At 42.6% G+C, this 20,416-nt stretch overlaps 1 protein-coding gene across 1 annotated transcript in view; it reads left to right on the top strand.

The window, feature by feature from the left end:
* The window catches only part of ATXN1 (ataxin 1), a 371,277-nt gene that overhangs the window by 130,205 nt on the left and 220,656 nt on the right, over positions 1-20,416 (top strand). The window lies entirely within an intron of this gene.

Raw genomic sequence — 20,416 nt, 5'->3', positions numbered from 1 at the left:
AAAAGCTACGTTCCATGTGTAGCTTAGTCATATGAATATAGATAATGAGTAGTTTATTGAATTTCCTTTTAGATTTTACCATTCCCTTATATTCATATAAAGCATGCAAAACATACCAGATTTTTGTAAGTGGTGCTTTCTTTTCAGAAACACTAATTTCTCTGTCAGTATTCTGCAGAGGATGTGACCTGATATGAAAAGGACCTATTCCTCCAGGATTTAGCCTGTAGCTAGAGGCATAAATCAGAGATTCTCTGAAGTGGATTGTAATCCACACTGGAGAGAATAAAGAGAAATCGCTAGGTCCATATGGAGCGGGACCTTGAAAAGCTTTATGAGGACCACATTCACTGGAATAGTTACCCAGCATCCAGGCCATGGAAGCCCACACAGGCTTCAAAACCAAAATATTTCAGGGCTTTTGTGGCCTTCCATGATGCGGAAGCTGGACAGAATTTTTATTGAATCTGGCCCTAAATAAGCAAAAGAATTTTGTAATCAGTGCGTGGTTTAACAGGAAGCCAGAAAAATTCTTTTAATGTTGGAGCGATATGGTGGGAAAGCTTAGCCCTAGATACAGTCCTGGCTGCTGAGCTCAAAAGAAATTTGCCTGCAAGCAAAACTAGCTGGGAGTAGAGCAAACTCCTAATTAACCTGAATGGGAAAAAGATAAGTATTGGAATCTCAGGTTTTTACTGCATATGTAAGCGCCATACCTTACTTTTCAAATGCTGACCCTTCCCCCCACAGAAGTGTTTTTGATACCTTAAATAGACTCAGTCCTTGAGTGCTCATCCCCCTCCTCTTCTTCCCATCTTGTAGAAGCACTTTCAATTATTGGTAGAGAACTCTGGATGCAGTGCCAGAGCTCCTTAATGCCATTCCAGGTGTCAAGCAGCAGGGACTATTAGAAAGCAATATGTAGCAATCCTCGGCCCTGATGGTATTTCAGCATTAAGCCTAGCTCCTGGAACAGTTGCTTGCTGTATTGCCAAAAGTCTTGGCGATTAAAGCTTTGGTAGTTTTGATGTGAAACAGGCAAATAAGTGACTAGTGCATGATGGTCTAGATTCAAAAGGGTCTACATCATGTTATGTCACGAACTTGAAATCATCCCAGTGCTCTCCAGTGAGCCTCGTACCATGGCAGTCAGCAGAGTTACTAGAAGGGGTAGGTATTCTAACTGTAATTGTGTTTTCTTACCTGGAAATTTTATTTTCATGTTTTAGATGCAGAGATTTGGGCAGTGTTAAAAAAATGTCCAAAGGGGCATTAACCAACATCTGAGAGCGTTGTGGAGATCCAGATAAATGGACAGGGCTCATTTGGGGTCTAGATGAGTGGATGCAAGCTCATTCCTTTAGCTTCAGAGCATACCTATAAGTGATGATGATTTCACCCAGAGCAGCGTGTAAGCATTTCAATAAACAGGGTGTGCATTGTGTAGCAAAATCAAAGCTATGCAGTAATAACTGCCCTGCAGCTAAATGGATGCTTTTTCCACAGCTGAATCCTTAGAGGGATGATGTAGTTTTTAGTCATTCATTGCCATGTGACTTATTAAAACAATTAACAGGCAAAAAAAGTGGTTATTTTGAGTGGTTTGGCAAAGGCTATGCAGAAAGAAGTTCAAGCAGAGTGAGTTTCTACCTCTGTTGGTAGCAAAACGTGTGAAGTGGCTGGGGCTGTGGTTCTCTTCTTAGCTCCCCTTCTCACTCACCGTTTGACCTTGGAAAAGTCCCCTGGCCACTTTGGGTTTGCGATTCATTATGAACTTGAAACTCGTATCAGCTTCTCTAAAAGATTTGTGGGCTCTCTAGGCAAACCTGGGTCCAGCTCTGGGGTTGAGCCTGATGGGTTTATAATTTGAGCCCTGTGTGCACGAGGTTTGAGGTTTTGACATGTAACCAGATGAAACATAATGGTTTCATCTGAGTTTTGCTTTGAATTTTTGGGTTCAGCTACGCTCCTCACTTAAAGGGAAGGCCTGAAGGTGGTGAAGCTAACTGAAGAAATTGTCCACTGAGGGCTTCTAGGGGAAAATCAGTCAGTTTCACTCAGTCTGATTTAAAATTAAAGCCCTAGGTGCATGTTTTACTGTGATATTTATATTCAGTGCAGTTGCCTGTACCCTGTTCCAGGAGGAGAATATAAAAAAGGCAGGTGTGTAACATTAAAAACCTGCAAGATGCTTTGGATGGAAGATCTCTGGAAACACTGTGAGCGACAACGCAGATTTTCCCTTTTAGAATTTCCTTGCCTTGCCTCCATTTCCTCCTTCCCAACCATCCAAACCGTACAGTGCAAACAAAACTTGCAGTGATTTTAACCGTGAGCTACCCCAAGACTTGAAGGATGGGTCTTTTAGATTTCCTGCTGGGTGGGAAATAGGTATTTTGTTAGTCTGGTCATGGCCTCAGTCAAAATATACCTCATGTCCGTTGTCCAGGTTGCCGTGCTTAGGTCCTACGTTGCTAGACCTATGTGACTCTGTCTGGCCTTGTAGCTGTGCTCTGGACCTGCAGATCTCTTTGAGAGCTGAAAAGCTGGTGGAGCCTGAAATCAGCTCTAGTTTGTCAGTGATTAAAAGTCATTTCCATGCTCTGGTCCTGTGGACACTCCAGCTTATAGCCCACACCTTGACACACAGTTAGGATAGATGGATAAATAACTCAGGCTTCGCAGAAGAGGTTTCCATAAACAATTGTTATTTTCTTAGGCAACAGATTTCAAGGGCATGAAGGCTGGGTAAGCTCCGGGCCATGGTTTGCTCCGGCTGTATCTGCAGCGCAAGCATGGAAGCAATTGCCAACGCTGGATTTAGCTGGTCTTGCATGGGCTGTGTCCCAGGTCCGGTGGGACCTAGCTGCTGCCCCCCGGCTCCCATGCTGGAGGGACCCTCAGAGGCTGGGCTGCTGGCTCAGGATGGTGTCATTGCCCCGAATTGCACAGCAGTGGCACAGGGGAAAGGAGCACGGGGTCCTTCGGGGCTGTCCGGCTCATGGGGATGTATCCAGCTGCTCCCCAGCACACAGGGGGAAACTTGGGAGGGCAGAGTCTGGCACAGCCTTGTGTAACTTTATTTTAAAGAACTAACTGTGACTTTTATATGGAGCATTCGTGTGCCAAAAATACAGCTCTTTTTATTTAGTGAAATATCCTTTGGAAAACTGTAAAATCATGACAGGTTTTCATATTTATTTTACATTCAGTTCAGGATTATACACGATCAGCTTTAGGGCCTTGTAGGAGCCAAGAGAATATAAAGGTTGTCAGAAAATTGGAGGCTTTATACCAGGCTGTTCTCGTTTAACTGGCAGACCATTTAAAGTTACTGAGATCTGGGGAGAAGCAGAGCTTTTCAGAAATGTCAGTCTTCTGAAGAGAGTGCTGCAGTTTCTGACTGGCACCCACTCTCCAAAGCACTGACCTCAGCACTGGCAGCAGAACGGCAGCAGCATCTTTAAGCTATATTTTGTTATTATTGTTGAGAAGTTTCCCCCTTTCTGAATAGATAAGTTTCCCCTAGAGATGTAGTAGCATCTGGGCTTTCTTTGCAGCTGAGTTTAAAGCCGCCTGGTTCCCTGAAATGAAGTGACAGCTTTTAGTCTTCCACAGGAACGTGTGAATGTATTCAGGTTCATTTATAACACACAGAGAAGAAAATTGATATTGGGGGGAGTGAAAAAAAAAAAGGAGGAAAGAGAAAAAAAATCTTCGAGGGCTTCATCTGCCCAGGCTGAGAAGTAGTATAATGCATCCACACGCTTCAGTCCATGTGAGCAGAGCAGTAGTGGGATACACGCGCACACACATGCACACGCACACAAGCTGGGATGCTTTTCAACCAGGCAAATTATTCCTTCGGTCGACGGTATTTTTCTTAGTTCTAATAATAAACGCTGAAATCTGGGGTTAGTGCAACATACAAAGATAGCCTTTAATATACACAATGCGCGCTACGTCCAACGGTATCCAGTGTACAATGATGACATTGTTTCCCCTCTTCTCCCCCCCCCCCCCCCCCAAAAGAAAAGAAGTATAAAAGAGCATCATGCTACAGACAGCACAGTTTAGTCTGAAGTGGAACTAGCAGAGGATTTCAATGGAAAGTTGATTTATTTCAAGGGATTATGGGAGTCCAGGGATAAAGCTGGCACCCAGCCACAGGGAGAGCCCTTGACCTAGAAGCAGGAACAGTTTTCAAAGCAGTACATGTACATAACTGAGCAGAACACTTTAATTTAGTGCAGAGCATAACCTGAATTCCTTCTCTGAAGGAAGATGAAAGAAAGAAATTTTACTTCTTAGTAGGACGTTGGAAGCTGTATCCAAAGCTCTTTGCCTATTTTACATCTTATTCTGCAGCATTGCAGGAAGCAATTGTTTGTGACAAAAGGCCACTTTCTTCCCTGCTTAACTGGGAAAGCAAATGGAGCTGCCACTCATAAAACCGACTGGATGCAGAATTAATTTGCTTTTCCTGATAGACGAAACAAGTTAACAGGCCACTGCAGGTTACTCTCTGAATCAACATACGAAACATAATTTCATTGTCTTTCCTCCCCCCCCTTCCTCTAGGCCTTGAGCGGTAATTATAAAGACTTCAAATCTCCCTAGTGACATCAGCTGGTTAAAAAAATTTGGATCACAGGAATAATGTAACCCAGAGCCTGCTTTCAGCAGCATTGTTCGCACTCCAGAGAAGGTAATTCTATACAAAATACTCTTCTGTAACTATGCGCTATTAATTTTAGTGGTAGTTTTCAGTAAGCCTCACATTGGGATTTACATCGTCTGGCCTATTCCTTAGTCAGAAGGTACAAAGCATAACAGCAATAGAACGAGTCTTTAAAATGATATTTTGGAGCATTTCATGAAGACCGTGTGTTATATCAAACATGCCATAATAATTACATTTACTAAAACTTCCTACGCAGTAATAGGCTTCTAGCTCGGCTGGCCTTGAAATCCATCATAAACTTCACCCGCCTAATTAAGCGCTTTATTCTGCAGCTCCTAGTCCGCCAAACGTCTGCCGGCGTCTGTAGGTATCTGACCTGAATCGAGGACTCTGGGTTTGAGCCCTGTGTTTCCAGACAGCGCGTCTGACTGATACTGCAAAACCACAAAATGCCAGATGGTTTCAGCATATTACATAGCTCCCTGTATGGGCATCCACCAACAGTGTGTGCCTTCCTGGAGAATTTCACATGCTGAAACAACTTCTTGCAGTGTGGAGACAACACTGCGCCTGAAAACAAAGGTTTAACGACATTGGCGTTGCTCAGCCTCTTTTCAACTTCTGGTCTGGGAAAAATTGTCAGCTGTTCTAAAATTAGAAGATAACGTAACACCGGCTAGAATAGGGCATAGTCTGGGCAGGCTTCTTCATTATCAGCTTCCTTGTTGAACTTTAATTCTTATTTTATGACCCTTCCGCTGGTTTGGGTTTAGCCTGCATCGTGGGCACAGACTGCCCGTCATGGCAGATGTGCACGGTGATTTTGCTGTGTGCATTAGAAAGAGACTAATGGATTCGTTTCACTTGTCAGCTGTAACAAGCGGGGACCGAGGGGCCTTCCCACCACCCGACCTGCGGCTGGGTTGGATCCCGTGTAGGAGGCTTGCAGTCCGGGGGGCCAGGGCCAGGGAAAGTGGTCCTTTGGCAATCTTGACTGAGACTGCCAGGTCCCCTTGCATGCTGAGTGGTCTGCTGGTTTCCTCCTAACTCGCACACAAATACCCTGGATCTCTAGGCAAATGGGAAAGAGCCATGGAGCCAGCTCTGTGCAGCGGAGGGAGCCTCCTTCCTCGCTGTGTTCATACAGCCTTTTGTCAGGCTCCGGAGGGCAGGCCCTGACCCTGCGCTTTTCCTGAGCTAAGCCTTTCAATGCTGGGAAGTTCTTTGAGCACCCAAACTATGCCTCTGGGCATGCCCTGAACCAGCATTGGCAAAACTGAGGGGGTAAGCACCTCCTTCACTACTTAATCTGGGAAGGAGAAAGAAGGTAAATTCGTCTCTCAGGGGAGAGAGGTAGAGATTTGGTTAGTCCTGCTTCCTTAACGCATGCAGCCAAGACCTAGATAAGGCAGCTTTACCTGTGTGTGCCTTTGTTTAGCTCTGGCATTTGGGATCTAGTGCCAGCTACTGTAGGAGATGCAGGCAGCGCAAACGCGTGGAATAAAACCTGTCTGCGTTTGTCATGCAGAGGAGTTTGAGACTCCCGCCCAGGAGCCCCATGAAATGCAAGGGTATTAAATCCTGCCTGCAGCTACCTTCCAGAGTCTCTCCTTGAGCATACCTGTTTCTTCCAAAGCCATAAGAATCGGGCCTTGCAAGCCTGATCCTGAACTGAGCAACACAGAAATATCTCCCAGTGCGTGCTGGAGAAAGCGAACTGCTAACTCATTTTACCCTTCATGCAGGTCATGGGCAGTTGCATGCATTTGGTAAGGCCAGCTTTGTGTTCACCATCCCCACCGTGATGTCCAGGAATTCCTGAGGGGCTGCCATTATGGGGCAGGAATCACCGTGCTGTGTGACACGGGGTACATCCCTTTAGCTATGCTTCCCCCAAGTCCTCCATGTCCTGTCTGAAGAAGTTTTAGATTTGAGACGTCACTCCAGATATTGCTGCAGATCTTGTAATCTAGGGTATTTGCACTAAACAGATTCTTCTGGAGAACTTTGTGTCAGGATTTCATAAAGAGATAGGGAAACAGGAAGAATGCATTGTCTTTAAAGGTTAAGAAAAAAACATCTTTGTGCATCAAACGCATTTTGCAACCAGGTTACCAGGGACGTTCTGTGCAGAAAGCTACGCTTGAACTCATTTTCAGATTATGTTGTAACTCCCCTCCTTGGCAGTAGTACTAGTAAGTTTGTAATCAAATACATGGCAGCTGCACCACTGGGCCAACAAGGTCACTTTTAATTCATGGCCCTGTCTGTGGTTTGGTGGGGAAAAGCATGATCCTGAAGTCCCTTGGGAAAGGACTGTCTTGATGTGGCCAGGTGTCTTAACCAGTAGTAAGTATTTATATAGTATCTTTTCTACCAATAGGAATTAATAATAAAGAAGAATAGAAACAATTTCTGTTGCTTTTACACAGCAAGGAAACACGTAACTGATTTTACTGCGTGCTGCTTATAATTACTGTCTTTCATATCTACTAATTATGGCAAAGAACAGGAGAACTCTAATGACAGTAGTGTTAACTGAATACAATTTTAGTTACTTTAGCTTTAGTCAATAATTTGTCTTCCTCAACTTGATTTACTAATACCTTAGTTGACAAGACTCCCCATTTGGTGTATTCATTTTGTAGTTAGAGAGGGATTGTTTATAATTTACAGTTTAAGTCTGAGTGCTATTATTTTGCACTGTCAAAGAGCATCTGCTACAGTAGATAGCTCTTCATATGTTAGCACCACAAAAAATAAAGCACACCAGCCATGACAGCAGCCAGTTTATGAGCACCCTGCAATGTCCCACTGTGTAGAGGTGAATTGCTTTGGAAAGGGAAGAAAATGGAATTGCGTAAGTGAACTCTGTGCGGTCATCTACAGTGAGATGAGCTTGTGTTACCTGTGTAGGACTCATTCACACCTGCCAGGCGATCCAGATTCAACACTCCAGTTCTCTGGGTGGGGTAAAATCCGGGCTAAAATTTGTTTGCAGGCATTCAGTTGTTACCCGATTATGACTACAGGCATCCCAGGGTTTTAACCACAAGCTTTCCAGAAGATAGCCTATGTACTGTCTGCTTCTATAGGGCAACTTATAAGTAGACTGTAATTAGAAGATCTGAATTAGATATAACCATGTGCAGGCAGACTCTATGATAGCTTTCTTGGTTGGCTTTGCCAGTACAGACAGGACCGAGACATTTCAAAGCACAGTGGAATTAATGTTGTTTACCCTGTGACAAAACCCCAAACGCCTTCAATGAGTCCTAGCGAGACACCTGTCATATTTAGGGTGGTTATGGAGCTTTACTTTTTTATGCTTGATTATAAGTCTTTATTTCTCTGTGTTTGTTTGTTTGTTTGCCTGCAGAGCACAGTAAAAGCAGTAGTTTAGGAGGGTCCTTTTCACTGTACCTTGGCGGAGAAGGCAAGCAAAGGCTCTCGACAGCGCAGCTGGCACCAGGCAGCTTTCATCTCATTTGCCCAAATGGTACTCTGCATGGTTTAACCACTACTGGCAAGATCATCACCCTTGTTCAGTCATGCTACAGCTTTGAACTCACAGACCATACCATCACTATGAGTATTACGCCTCTTTCTACAGAAATATTAGTTATGTCTCATAGATGAAATCAAATCATACGCTGACTATGGGTGCATATAGGTTCAGCATGGGCTTCTTGTGCAGCTAAAATTGTAGCCTAGCAAGCCTTAATGGAGCTTTCTTTTTCAGAGTAAAGCTGATCATCTAAAGCCCAGAATACTGGTAGCTTGCTTCGATCTCAGCTGTCGTTGTGGATCCTCATAATTTTAAGAAATCAGGCCTTATGTTACCTGTTAGAGACCACACAGCTAGTCAGTGATGAGTGTTGTACTTTTTCCAGTACAACGTATGAGGTTTAAAAGAACATGAAAAATTTTCTTCAAATGTAATGAAGTTTAAATAACAAAGAATTGCACATTACTAGTTGCATCAAGCATTTATTATTCCATTCCACCTTGTGTTTCCTTTGATCTTTTTTTAAGTCCTTGCAAACTTTGTTAAAATCCAAATTCCACAACAACCGCCCCCCCCAAGTGTCCTTTTGCCTTGGACTCCCATTTTGAGAGGCTTATTTCTTTTGTGTTACTAAAATGCCAAGATTTTAATGGAATGCTTTATTAGGTTTCCAAATGCTTCTGGCCAATAACAAGCAAAGTTCAGCTCAGTAGTTTTCATCTCAGAAACATCAAATCTGTTTTCCCCGCATGTGAGAAGAGCCATGCAGCTCTTAAGAAGATTAAAGCTATAAATTCTAACATTACAGGGACCAATGCTTTCACAGTCCAGATCAGGCCAGGTTATTCTATGCAAGTTTTTCCTCGTGTGAATTTCCAAGACTATTGATAGCCCTCAGTTTGGCCTGGGCTCCCCCCTCCACCCCGGCCCTGTACTCAGGTATGCTATTTGTAGAAAGTAAACACATTGCTATCTCTTTTATTTGGCCTCTCTGGTTAATGTTATGAGGCAAATTGTATCATTTTCATTATCAGTGCAGCTCAGAAAACCATCTGTTACTCAAAGACATCAGGATCAGCAGTCAGCCACCCTCAAAATAAGCAGCTGTAAATCTAGAGTGCCTATACTTTCTAAATGCAGAGAGGCTTTTACATTAATCTCCTGGACTTGCTGAGTAGCTGGTACAGTGCCCAAACACAAGTAAGTAAACTCAATTAGTAAAAATAGACATGATGTGGCAGTTCAATATATGGCATTTAAGCATGTGTGCTACAAAACAGAAGTGCTTGGTTTAAGTCCCAGAGACTCTTTTTTACAGAGAGTTAATAAGTTATTTTCCTGGTTGCCAAATACCTTGTAAAAAACTATAGTAGTATGTTATTTTCACAAAGATGTAGGACTGCTGTCATTTACACAGGTGTGAATCTGGAGAAACCCAGCTGACTTGTTAGGACTCTGAATGTTCAGCAACTCTGAAAAATTACATTTTTCAACTGACGTTTGAAAGCTAGTACGCAAACCAGCTTTAACTTTCATGTGTTTTATATATGCAGAATTACATGGAACTCTACTATTATAGGCAGATAAGAAACATTTGCAAGAAATAGATACTTTTTGGAGCTTTGTTCTGCATTAACAGGGCAAGTCTGGGTGCATTAATTCACAGCATAAAACTTGAGGGAAAGTCTCCTTCTTTATCCCCTTTAGCAATGTAGCAGACTACACCTCTTTTTTTTATGGCAAGCTGATCAAAGTCAAATTATTCAAGCGCAAGCTCTTTAAGATCCCTGTGCTCCGCTGCGTAACAGAAGGGCTTAGGTCTGGGTGTGGTGTTCTTGACCTTCTAGTCTTTTGTCTTTTCAGCCTGTTTTACTTCCTCCGTCTGCCCGATTTTAGCCAGGAGAGCGATCTAAAGAGACCCTGTTTGTTTTCCGTGCACATTATGATAGGCTGCCATTGTGTAACGACATACAGTATGCAGGATAAAACACCCTGCTTATTATAGCGTAGTTAAAAGGCCTGTCACTATTTCCATTTCAAATTCCTATTTTCAGGAGTTTACTACTGAGCCGTAACAAATTGCAGGCAGGAAACTTGGCAGTCACATTCCCAGCCTAAGAGCAAATTCTTTTACCAACTTTAAATAAATAAATTAATTAATATTAATGGCATGTGCTCCCAGCATTCAAAATAAAGGAGGTTTTGTTATTGTTTTGTTTTGTTTTGTTTTATCCTTGAAACAAAGGATGAAGATTAAGGAGAGTATTTACATACCAAGCGTCCCTATACAAGAGTTATACAACAGACCGGCAACGGTGTTACCAAGTGATGGAGATGATTATCTGGTGGGCATTCTTAATTCTCCTAAAAGGAATATCAATCTAGAAAGGCCATTAATCAACACATACAAGAAAAAGCTGGGAAGAGCAGAAGAGAGTCTTATATCACAAATACTTCCAATGCCAACAAACTACAGCTCGATAACCACGGTGGGCGAGAGTGAAATTCTTTGGGGTTAGCTTGAAAGGCACAAACATCAAAACAAAACAAAATAGTAACACCGCAGAGTTGAAGAGTTTGAAGTGGAATAGCTTATGGGTGAAACATTTTCATGGTAAATGTATTTTTAGCACATTTTAACAATTCAGTTTTTAATTATACAGCCAGATATTCAGTTTGAAGTCCTGAAGTAAATAAAGAACAATTTTTGGTCTGTTGTCCAGATTGCAGAGATTTCAAGCTGGTAAATGCTCTGTCTTTCTGTTCACTGAAGATTTGAGCACTATAAGGAATCTAGGAACTGGTGACTGTAAACTACATGAATTCAACATGCTATTAAGGGAAAGTGCTACTGCAAGAGTGGCAGATTCAGAGGAAGCAACATACCGGAACTTAAGAAACCCAATGAATTTTTGGCTAGTAAGAAGCATTAAAAATGCTAACATGTAAGAAGATAGGCGAATCCTCGGAAAGCACCGTAAATTGGGAATATCAGGTTACAGTATTTCTGAAGAAGACTAAAAGGGGCTTGGTTGTTGTTGGAATTTCTTCTTTCATTTTGTGTTCAGGAAATTATAATTTTTGTAGGTTAAAATAAGAAAATGCTGTTATTTCACCTTTGGAGAAATCTACCTTTTTGCTCCACTGATGGTTTGCTATTTCTGAAAAATTAGCTGGTCTCAAAAACGCACTCTTTTCTAGGAGATCACTGATCTGAGAGATGTATCAAATAATTTGACTGCATCGTTTACTGCAGACAACATAACCTGTGTGCCTATGTTGTAAATTGCCTGGGGAGGAAACTTGGCCTCATATAACTCATTTGAGAATCTAGTTTTGAGCAGGAGAGGGGTGTTCATCCTCATTTAGGGATCTGAGGGATTATTAGAATTTTAAAAAATATTTTTGGACATCACCAAAGGAATAACTTTCATGAGAAGGCTTTCATTTCAAGCTACATCATGCTGATTTTGTGATCTCATTGGAGAGACCTTACATGTGCGCAAGGTTGAGATAAATGTGTCGTAGTTCAGATAAATGTTTTTGGAGGCCAGACCATGACTCCTATACAAGTTGAGCCTTTTAGGGACTCTTACAGAGCCTGCAAGCTCCCCTTCTGCAGTCTTCAGGATGATCGCTACAAGGGACTCGAAGAAACCGTTCAACTTGGCAGTGACTCGTGCTGAGCTAAAAGCTTCTGGGAGCATTCCTGGGAACCTCTGATACTCTGAAGAGACTCTAGTGAGAGACAACGCTGGGGCTGGGATGCTTGCCCAGATTATAAACTATGCCAGAATTTCTGTACAGCTGATAAACGCTGCGCAGGACCCTGCGAAGTGCATACGTTTTGTAACAATACCTACAGGCTCTCAGAAGTATCTTTGGGCCAGCAACTAGTATATAGTACCCGCAAGCTCTGCCCCCTCCCCCCACACTGGGCACATGGTTTGACTACGAGAATTATTTGAAGAATTGCTTGCTGTTTCCCACCCTCCCTGCTCCCCCCGCTATACGTTTTTAACCAGCAGAGGGAAACAGAGGGGCTCAAGAATTAGAGGACTCGTGTATGATAAATGATGAAGACTCTGCAAAGAATACATCCTACTATATAAACTTAAAAGAACAGCTGAAGCCGTAATGCAGGGAGGGAGAAAAGGTCTCTTAAATATGGCCGCAGTTTGCAAGATTATAGGGGCGTATTACAAAAAAACATATGATTTGAACTGTGTCTGGAGGTGGATCGCTTTGGAGGTGAGGGAGGTGGTAGTGCCTCTATATGCCTCTGTGGTGTTTACATCTGGGCACAGTGTTACTGCTGGGGACAGACTGGCAAAAGGAGCAGCATTCAGGGAATTGCAGCAAAAGCGATTGTGGGGAGGCAGAGGTGATCTTGGCTGGGACTCTCTCTGGGCTAACCCAATTTGTATCTACTGGCAGGCAAAGGGTGTTCATCCCTGCAGTTATTGCAGAGTAGCTGGTATCCTGTAAATCCACACCCTGCCTCACCGTAACATGTTCATGAAGACATACCCTCAAGCACGTAGCTAACTTTAAATGCATGATTCAGAATCATTACGACAATGGGACAACTTGTACACCTTAAATCAGACACCAAGTTTACACACCTAGCTGAAGATGGGCCAAATAAGGGAGAAAAATGACTTAATATTTGTGTCCTAAGAAATTAGATGTACCATGGAAAGAGGAGAGACAAATTAAATGGTAGGAAAACCATCTGGTAATCCCACTTTTGTAGCATGTCATATTTTTCAGACCCATTATGCATATAAGCGTGTGAAATAATCTCTTGACGTTGGTGGGAGATGTCCAGTCTCTTCAGATTTTTAACACCAGAGTAGGTTGGTCAACAGAGATAGTTTATGAAATGGGAAGGGTTTTAGTGTTGCTAAACAAGTATGAAAAAAATGTAAATAGAATCATGGGTTTATTTTTGTTTATATTAATACTATTTTCTCTTGTCCTTGATATGTGGAATTGTTGCTTTTCTGAGTCCTTGGCTAAACCTTGGGAAAAGACGGTATTCTATATTGCTTTAAAAGTAATAATACTTGTACTTCACTGTGTCACCACTGTTCCTTGAGATATAAATGAGGCTTGATGAGGCTCTGAGCAAGCTGATCTAGTTAAAGACGTCCCTGCTTACTGCAGGGGGGTTGGACTAGATGACCTTTAAGGGTCCCTTTCAACCCAACACATTCTACGAAACTATTCTATAAAAAGGAAAATTTTTACTATCCCTGTTCTACAGGCAGAAGAATGGAGGGAGTGACAATATCACACGACTAAGACCAAGACAGAGGGACTCCAAACCAGGTTAGAATTGCGGCAGAAGCAGTGAAGTCTTTAACAGGTGTTAAAGGTTGCGTAACAACCTTTCCAGCTTGGGAGAAGGATAATTTAGGGGGAGTGTGACAGATGTCTGCAAAATTCTGGGTGGCATGGAGAGTATGGGTAGGGACTGGCCATTCTCTGTCTCGGTGCAAGAGCTGGGAGCGTTGAGTGAAGCAGCCAGCATGAGGTGATTCTTCTTGCATCAGGGACTCGACCTGTGCAACGTGACGTAGGAGATTGTGGACGTTTACAGTTTACATGTGCTGAGGGGGAGACAGTGGAAGTCTTGGGAGATAAATCCATCGAGGGTTACTAAAGAGGCCGAAACCACATCCTGCTCAGGAAGTCCCTTGAGCCGAAAATAGTGGGAGGCTGGGGAGTACGGGGAGGAAGTAGTATATAATGCCCATGTCTCCTTAAAGCATCTGCTTATGACCGGCCACTATGTGGCCATTCTCATGTCCTTTTGCACAAAGAAAATGAGAATAGAAACTGTGAAAAATCCATGGTGAGGAGCCATGTCAGAACAAGTATCTCTAGAGTAGGAAGAGATCGCCATGAGATGGCCCTGCCCCCAGGGCCCATCCACTCCACTTGGCTATACTTGACCCCATGGCAGAACAATCCATACAAGAGTGATTCTATCCCTGTGATGGAACCTACGCTTCACAAGGGTTTGAATTTTATGATTTTTGGAGAGGCCCTGTGGCAAAAGACACACGCTTCGGGAGAAGTCTGAAGATGTGCTTTCAGCAGGCAGGTGTTTCTGGTGGACCTGGATACCCAGCTAACTTCTTTTTGAGAAAACTGCTTTCACACTGTTGTGTTTTTCTTGTAATTGCTATGTGCCAGGGCTTCTAGGGCTTTGAACAGGTATCTTTCATTACCTTAAGTATAAATAAATGAATAATATCATATGAGGATGATATGAGAGCACATCCAAAGTAGGAAGACAGGTATAAATGAGAGCTCTCCTGTGAAAAAAGTGGGCAGGATGAAAGAGAGACATGATGTGACGTTCCAGCCAATATGGGAACAACTATTGCCTTTAGTAGAAAGGCAATAGCTTTCTACCCTCTGCTGAAGGGTAAAGAAAGAACATGAGGATCTGGAAAATCTCTGAGGGAAAGATGCTGCGTCTGTGCAGTAAGAAGTCAAAGTGATGCCAGTCTAGTTAGGAAATGGTCTGCACAACCAGAAATAACTCTCATTTAAAGTAATACCCTGCCTCAGGCTTTCTGTCACTTTTCCCAGGACAGTTTTTTTTTTTAAACTGTGGAGTTTCAGGGTCCTTTGAACATATCCCTGTGACCTTGCAGAAGAAACAGGAAAAATAGCCCCTCAGCTTGTAATCGGATGGGAAGTAAATGTTTACCATGCTCGCCTAGGTTGTTGGTCAAAGCCTTGCAGGCTGAGGACTTCTTACCCTCCAGGCAATTCACTGTCATGCCTGCAGCCCATCTCTGCCTGAGGATTTTCCAATTGACCATGACTATGGATCAAATCTAAGGGGACACAGCAATTCCTTCATACCAAAATTATCCCACTTAAATTTTTGTTTGATGTTTATGCACCATTCAGAGTGGCCATTCCTGTGCTGCAGGTGACTGCAGTTTTGTGTCATACGATACCCTTTGAAAACAAAGAAATATAGCTCTTTTCTGTGTAAAAGATGCCTATATTTCAGGACTATTACTGTATTTCTGGTTAATATTTATTCATTATTAGTTTTATTTTTGACAGTACAGTGAAAATACAGATAGAAAACAACTCCGGTCTTGGACAAAAAGCAACTTGTGCTTATCTCTGTCTCAAAACCAAGGCAGGAGCCCAGATTTACCAATATTGGCTGTATTTGGTAAATTTCAGTTCCGAATTTGCATGAAAGCTTTGGGGCCAAGGCCAATGTGTATCATATTTTGTGAAGAGGTAGAGACAGCGAGGGTAGAAAATAGCTGATATTCATATGTTGCACCTTTTCTCAACAAAGGATAAAGATTTTTTGCACATGGACAAAACCTGCAGGCTTGGCAGCAGGATTGAACACCTTAGCTCTGAAGGTCTGGTAGGGCAGTGATCCATGAGGTAGGATGGATTTGTTCAATAGACCAGAACAGCTCAGTTGGGTTTTAATTAATTTTTAATTAATTAAAGGACTTAGCAATAAAAAAATCCATGTTTTCAATTCCTAGCTCTGTTCAAACAGGTAAGCAGCCCATTCTAGCCCATTCCCTTCCTCCCCGAAAAAATTCCTTGCACTTGTAGAAATATGTATAGCAATGATCAGAGAGACTGTAACAGGCTTTAGAAACCACACTGCCTTATATGCGGGTAAGACGCTTTAAGAAAGGTCAAGAGTTATTTCCCAACCCTAAGTGTTTACATGACAGATGCTAATCTAATCTGTCTAGACCAATAACGCCCTTAACAGACAGAAAAAAAACTGGCAAGTGAACTCCCAGATAAGTCTCTGTACCAGGTATGATTTAAAGGGACAACACGTGTCTCTTAGCAGGGCTCATTGCATCCTCCTGCTCCTCGTTAGCAGCCAAGAGCCCTCTCGTTGGTGAATTCTCCTTAGGTCTGCACCACCTTTTTGGTTGAATGTTAATCCTCATTAACAGCGCTGCCCTGACATCCCTGGAAACGAAGCATTGTCCACAGAGTAGAGCTGCTTCTCTGTGCCCTGCTGGCGTACTTTGACCCCAACATGAAGTGATCGCTTCTAGGAATAAGGCAGCAGTTTAGTTTCCATTCGTGCTTGGCCCTTCTGCTCACACCAGCCAAAGGGGTGACTGCAGTGTCAGAGGAGATACGTGGAGACCAGGACGTAGATGAAGACCTCGGACGGCTTAAGACCACAGGTCACAAAGCAGCTAAAAGTCATAGTAGTTATTACTCCAGAGGTGCCTAGACCAGTTAATCACCTCTAGAGAAGGGCTTAGCACTTTTATTTTCCACTGGTCACTGCTGGAACAGCTTATGCAGCTAACTGTGGCTATACTCCATCCTGGTGTGGTCACTGGTAGGTTAGCTGGTCTTCCTTCCAGATCGATGACCTGTAACTGACTGACAACTTATTCAAAAGACTAAATGAGACTTGATCTTAAGACATCAGAGGATTCATCAGTTTTCTTAATCCCTTGATGAATTGCTTTCCCCGTTTAAAAAAAGCAACAACAGCAACAAAAACCATCTTATTTCAGATCTGCATCTAAGGACGTATTGTTATTTTAAAGCTATTGAAGCTATTGTTATTTAAAGAGGAACTCAATTGCTTCCTTTAAAAAATCAAGACAATGATAAGGTAAACATTTTTTTTTTTTTACCTAAATATCCCATTACCTGTAAGAGAAGGCATGACAAATAATGATTTCTTCAGCAACCATATAACCCATACTGAGCCAATATGTGGTAAAATACAGAAATTAACGGCAGCCGTTCCTTTGAATTCACTTGCAGAGGACCTCAGCATTTTAGACAGTAAGATTTTTCTCTTTGAGTCACAGCGTAGTACTACATACTTGCTTAGTCTTCATGAATGCTTTGCTCTTATTTCACTAAATGTTAATTTCCATGAGATACTTGTGGCTTTAAAGAGGCAGCATTGGCTCTCTGTTTCTACCAATCTAATTTCCTTCCATCTGAAAACAATCGTAGAGTTCTGAAGGACATCATCATCCCTGTTCTGACAGGAGATACACTCATTTCTAAGTGAATACACAAAAAATAAAGATGTTAGTCATATTTTATTATGTTCATACAAGTGGCGCTTCAAGTTAAAGAATACATTCTAAATACATTATTGTTCAAATGGCATACATTTTTAAGTTCCCTGAGGAAAGCGTACCTTAATTAGCCAGCTGTAATCCAAATTATAGTTTCTCATTTGTTAAAGCTGTTAAAGTACCTTAAATCAGTCTGCATATGTCTGAAATAATAATGAAAATAACTGCATTAGCAAAAATTATCTGAATGCAAGAGGGCTATAAATAGATAGGAGGTGGATTGGACAGTCGGTGGATTCAGAGTTGGAATAAAAACATCTTACTTAAGCCAAAAACATGGCAACCAGTATTTTCTGTTATAAAAATATTTGAGATGAATTTAGTTTTTATGAAAGCTGTCTGAAACTGAACTGTATAGCAGAAGTTCTCTGTTTATTTACAAGTCACTGTTAATATCTGAAGCATAAAGCAAGGCACCTTATGAGCAATGACAACAAACCTTTGAATGTATTCAAAAATCCTCTTTGCCAGGGGATAAGAATGTATGTTCATGCTCTCTCAGAGTAACCTCCACCTTGATAACGCTTGTCATTTGAGCAAACTGTATGACAGGTCTGTGAAGTGGATGACTACTGTCCACTAGAGGCTGTAATGAGACCAACAATGTCATTTTATGACAAATTGAAGACTTAGACTCTAATGATCAATAATCGTGAAATTACTTTTCACACTCAATACATCGTCAATCACTGGATTTCCCTGAATGTGAATGTTTAAAAAAAAAAAAAAAAAAAATCCAACTTCTTGTGCCTCATTCTCCCATTTTTTGCAGATAGAGTAATTGTATAAAACATGCAGCATAGATGAGACAGTACAACTAGTGGCTTGAAAGACAGTTTCTTCTAGACAGCGCGCATCTTGCATGTCAAATTGATTAATATATTTTGGTCAAGACTGTATTCAGCTGGGACTCGTATCAGTTTCAGCATATCATCAGCAGTAAATAAAAATGCTTGAGTTGATGTGGGTTCTTGTGTCCCATTCAGCACCGTGGTGTCAGAGCCCCTGTCCGTATTGCACTCAACCAGCCGATGAGCATCTGTCACGTATCTCTGCTCTCTTTCTCTCCCCAGAGGCAGGAAGGTCCGCAATGGAAGAATTTTGTTTTGGAATTTTGCTGCTACTTCTGCGTACGCACCCCTTGCTATATGCCCTCCTCAGAAGGGGCAAGGTGATGGGGTTTAGGGTGGCTCTTACCTGCTGTGACAGTGGACTGCAGGTATTTGGGCCCTTGAGCAGGACCTGACTGCTTCAGTGCTGAGTTGCTGTTTCTCTTTATTCCTGTTGTCTGAACTATCTTGGTGGCAGGCAAAATCGCGTCTACTTTCCTCAGCAACTTACTTCTCTTCTGGCTTAGTTCTCCCCTTCCATGTCAATGGACTGCACTGCCTTAGTAGATACGGAGGGACCTCTGTCCTGGCCATTCAGTAAAGGTCATGTTCAGGTGCTGTTTCCCACCCCCTCTGCCTTCACCAGCACCTCCATATTTTGTGGTATTCTTTGTGGAGGGAACACACTGAGCCCCAGCGTAGGCCCTCAGCAGGGGAACTGCAGAGGCACAAGGACGTCTCGTGAGATGGTAGTATATATCCTGTGTGCCACGCAATGTCTCTGGAGGCATAGTCCCCTCATCTCGTCTGTTAATGCAACCAACATATATCGAGTCAAAACAGAGGTGAGGAATGGCTTATGAACCTGTCATGACTGGCAGCAGTTGTGGCACTTCCAAAGCCATGGGTTAAGGCTGGCTCAGGAAAACAGTATTGCTTTGACTTAACAATGGACTTACATTTTAGGGGTCTCTTTGCAACTCTGAAGCAGAAACACAGACAAAGATGTAAAAGCCTAGAGCCTGGAGCGTGGCAAAAAAATGCGGGTCTCGTGGCAAACACCATAGCCACAGAGTGGAGGAATACACAAGCCTCTTACATGAGCCTGCTGCAGAAGGGAAAGTTGCCCAAAGCTTGCTTCAGCATGAATGTGGCTTCTCTTTCTCTGCGCGTGCCACACCTCTTGGCAAGGTGAACGTTTGAGAAGGAAAGATTCCTTTCTCCTGAGGTAACACTCTGTACAACTGGAATAAAAAAGGTGGCAGACAGGAGAATGCCGTGTACCCAGAATTGAACCCTGGTGATGGGGGTCCAGCTTCTCCGAGGCTTTCACTTGATTTTCAGTAATCTCCAGTCTCTGTCTCTCTCCCTTCGTTCCTTTTATTAAATCAATGAACCTTGCATTAGCTGGGTGAAGATAATTTTGCTGTCTGCTTTGCTGCTGTAGAGTCACTGTCTTGTAGTGCTGAGCGGCACATTTGTCCAGACATCTTGGCCTGTTGCTGCTTCTGTCCCCAGACAACTCCTAGAACAGAAAATGACGTTGGATTTCATAGTGAACCTGAACGAAAGATGCAGAAGGTGCTGTGGTAAAAGATCCTTACGTTTCATAAAGCTGGTCTATATTACAGTATCAACTGTAAATCAAGAGCATTGCAGCTTACGGTGTTTTTATTACGTTCTTTAGCAATTACGGTGAACTAGTACAGTCATTTATAGAAGGCACTACTTTGCTGATCTACATAACGACAGGCTGAGTCCTAGGGTACTCTGCATCAAGACTCTAATGCTAGATTTAATGCTAAAATCTAATGCTAATACATAAAGGACACATAGGAGATATACCTGCACAAGAAACCTGGTACCTTGGAGCTTTTTCTAGTGGCGAGTTGGTACAAGCTGCAATCAACAGCCTGGTCTGGGTGGCCACCTTGCAGGAGTTGCACATCCGAGGGCTGTGACCCCACAGGGTCTAGCTCCAGGGAGCTGGTACATAATGGCTTTTGGTATTTATACAACATTTTTTGCAATGTCCTTGGGGTGGGGAGAGGCTTTCTCTGCGCTGTACCTCCCTTCCTGATGCCAAAGCGAATGGCTCCTTATGGACCACTGTCAGGCTGCGTGCGAGCATAGCAGCCCGCTGTCCTTTGGCTGTATTCCTCCCATTCACTGCTTCCATAATTTATTTTATTTCTCTAAGTGGCACCTGGCGTGGTAATTTGATGTTTTGTCTTTCCTTCTAAGACTCGAAGAC

This window comes from Larus michahellis, chromosome 2 (assembly GCF_964199755.1).
Source record: "Larus michahellis chromosome 2, bLarMic1.1, whole genome shotgun sequence".
Taxonomy (NCBI): domain Eukaryota; kingdom Metazoa; phylum Chordata; class Aves; order Charadriiformes; family Laridae; genus Larus; species Larus michahellis.
Note: the sequence above shows the minus strand (reverse complement) of the source record. Positions and strands in the feature narration are given on the sequence as shown.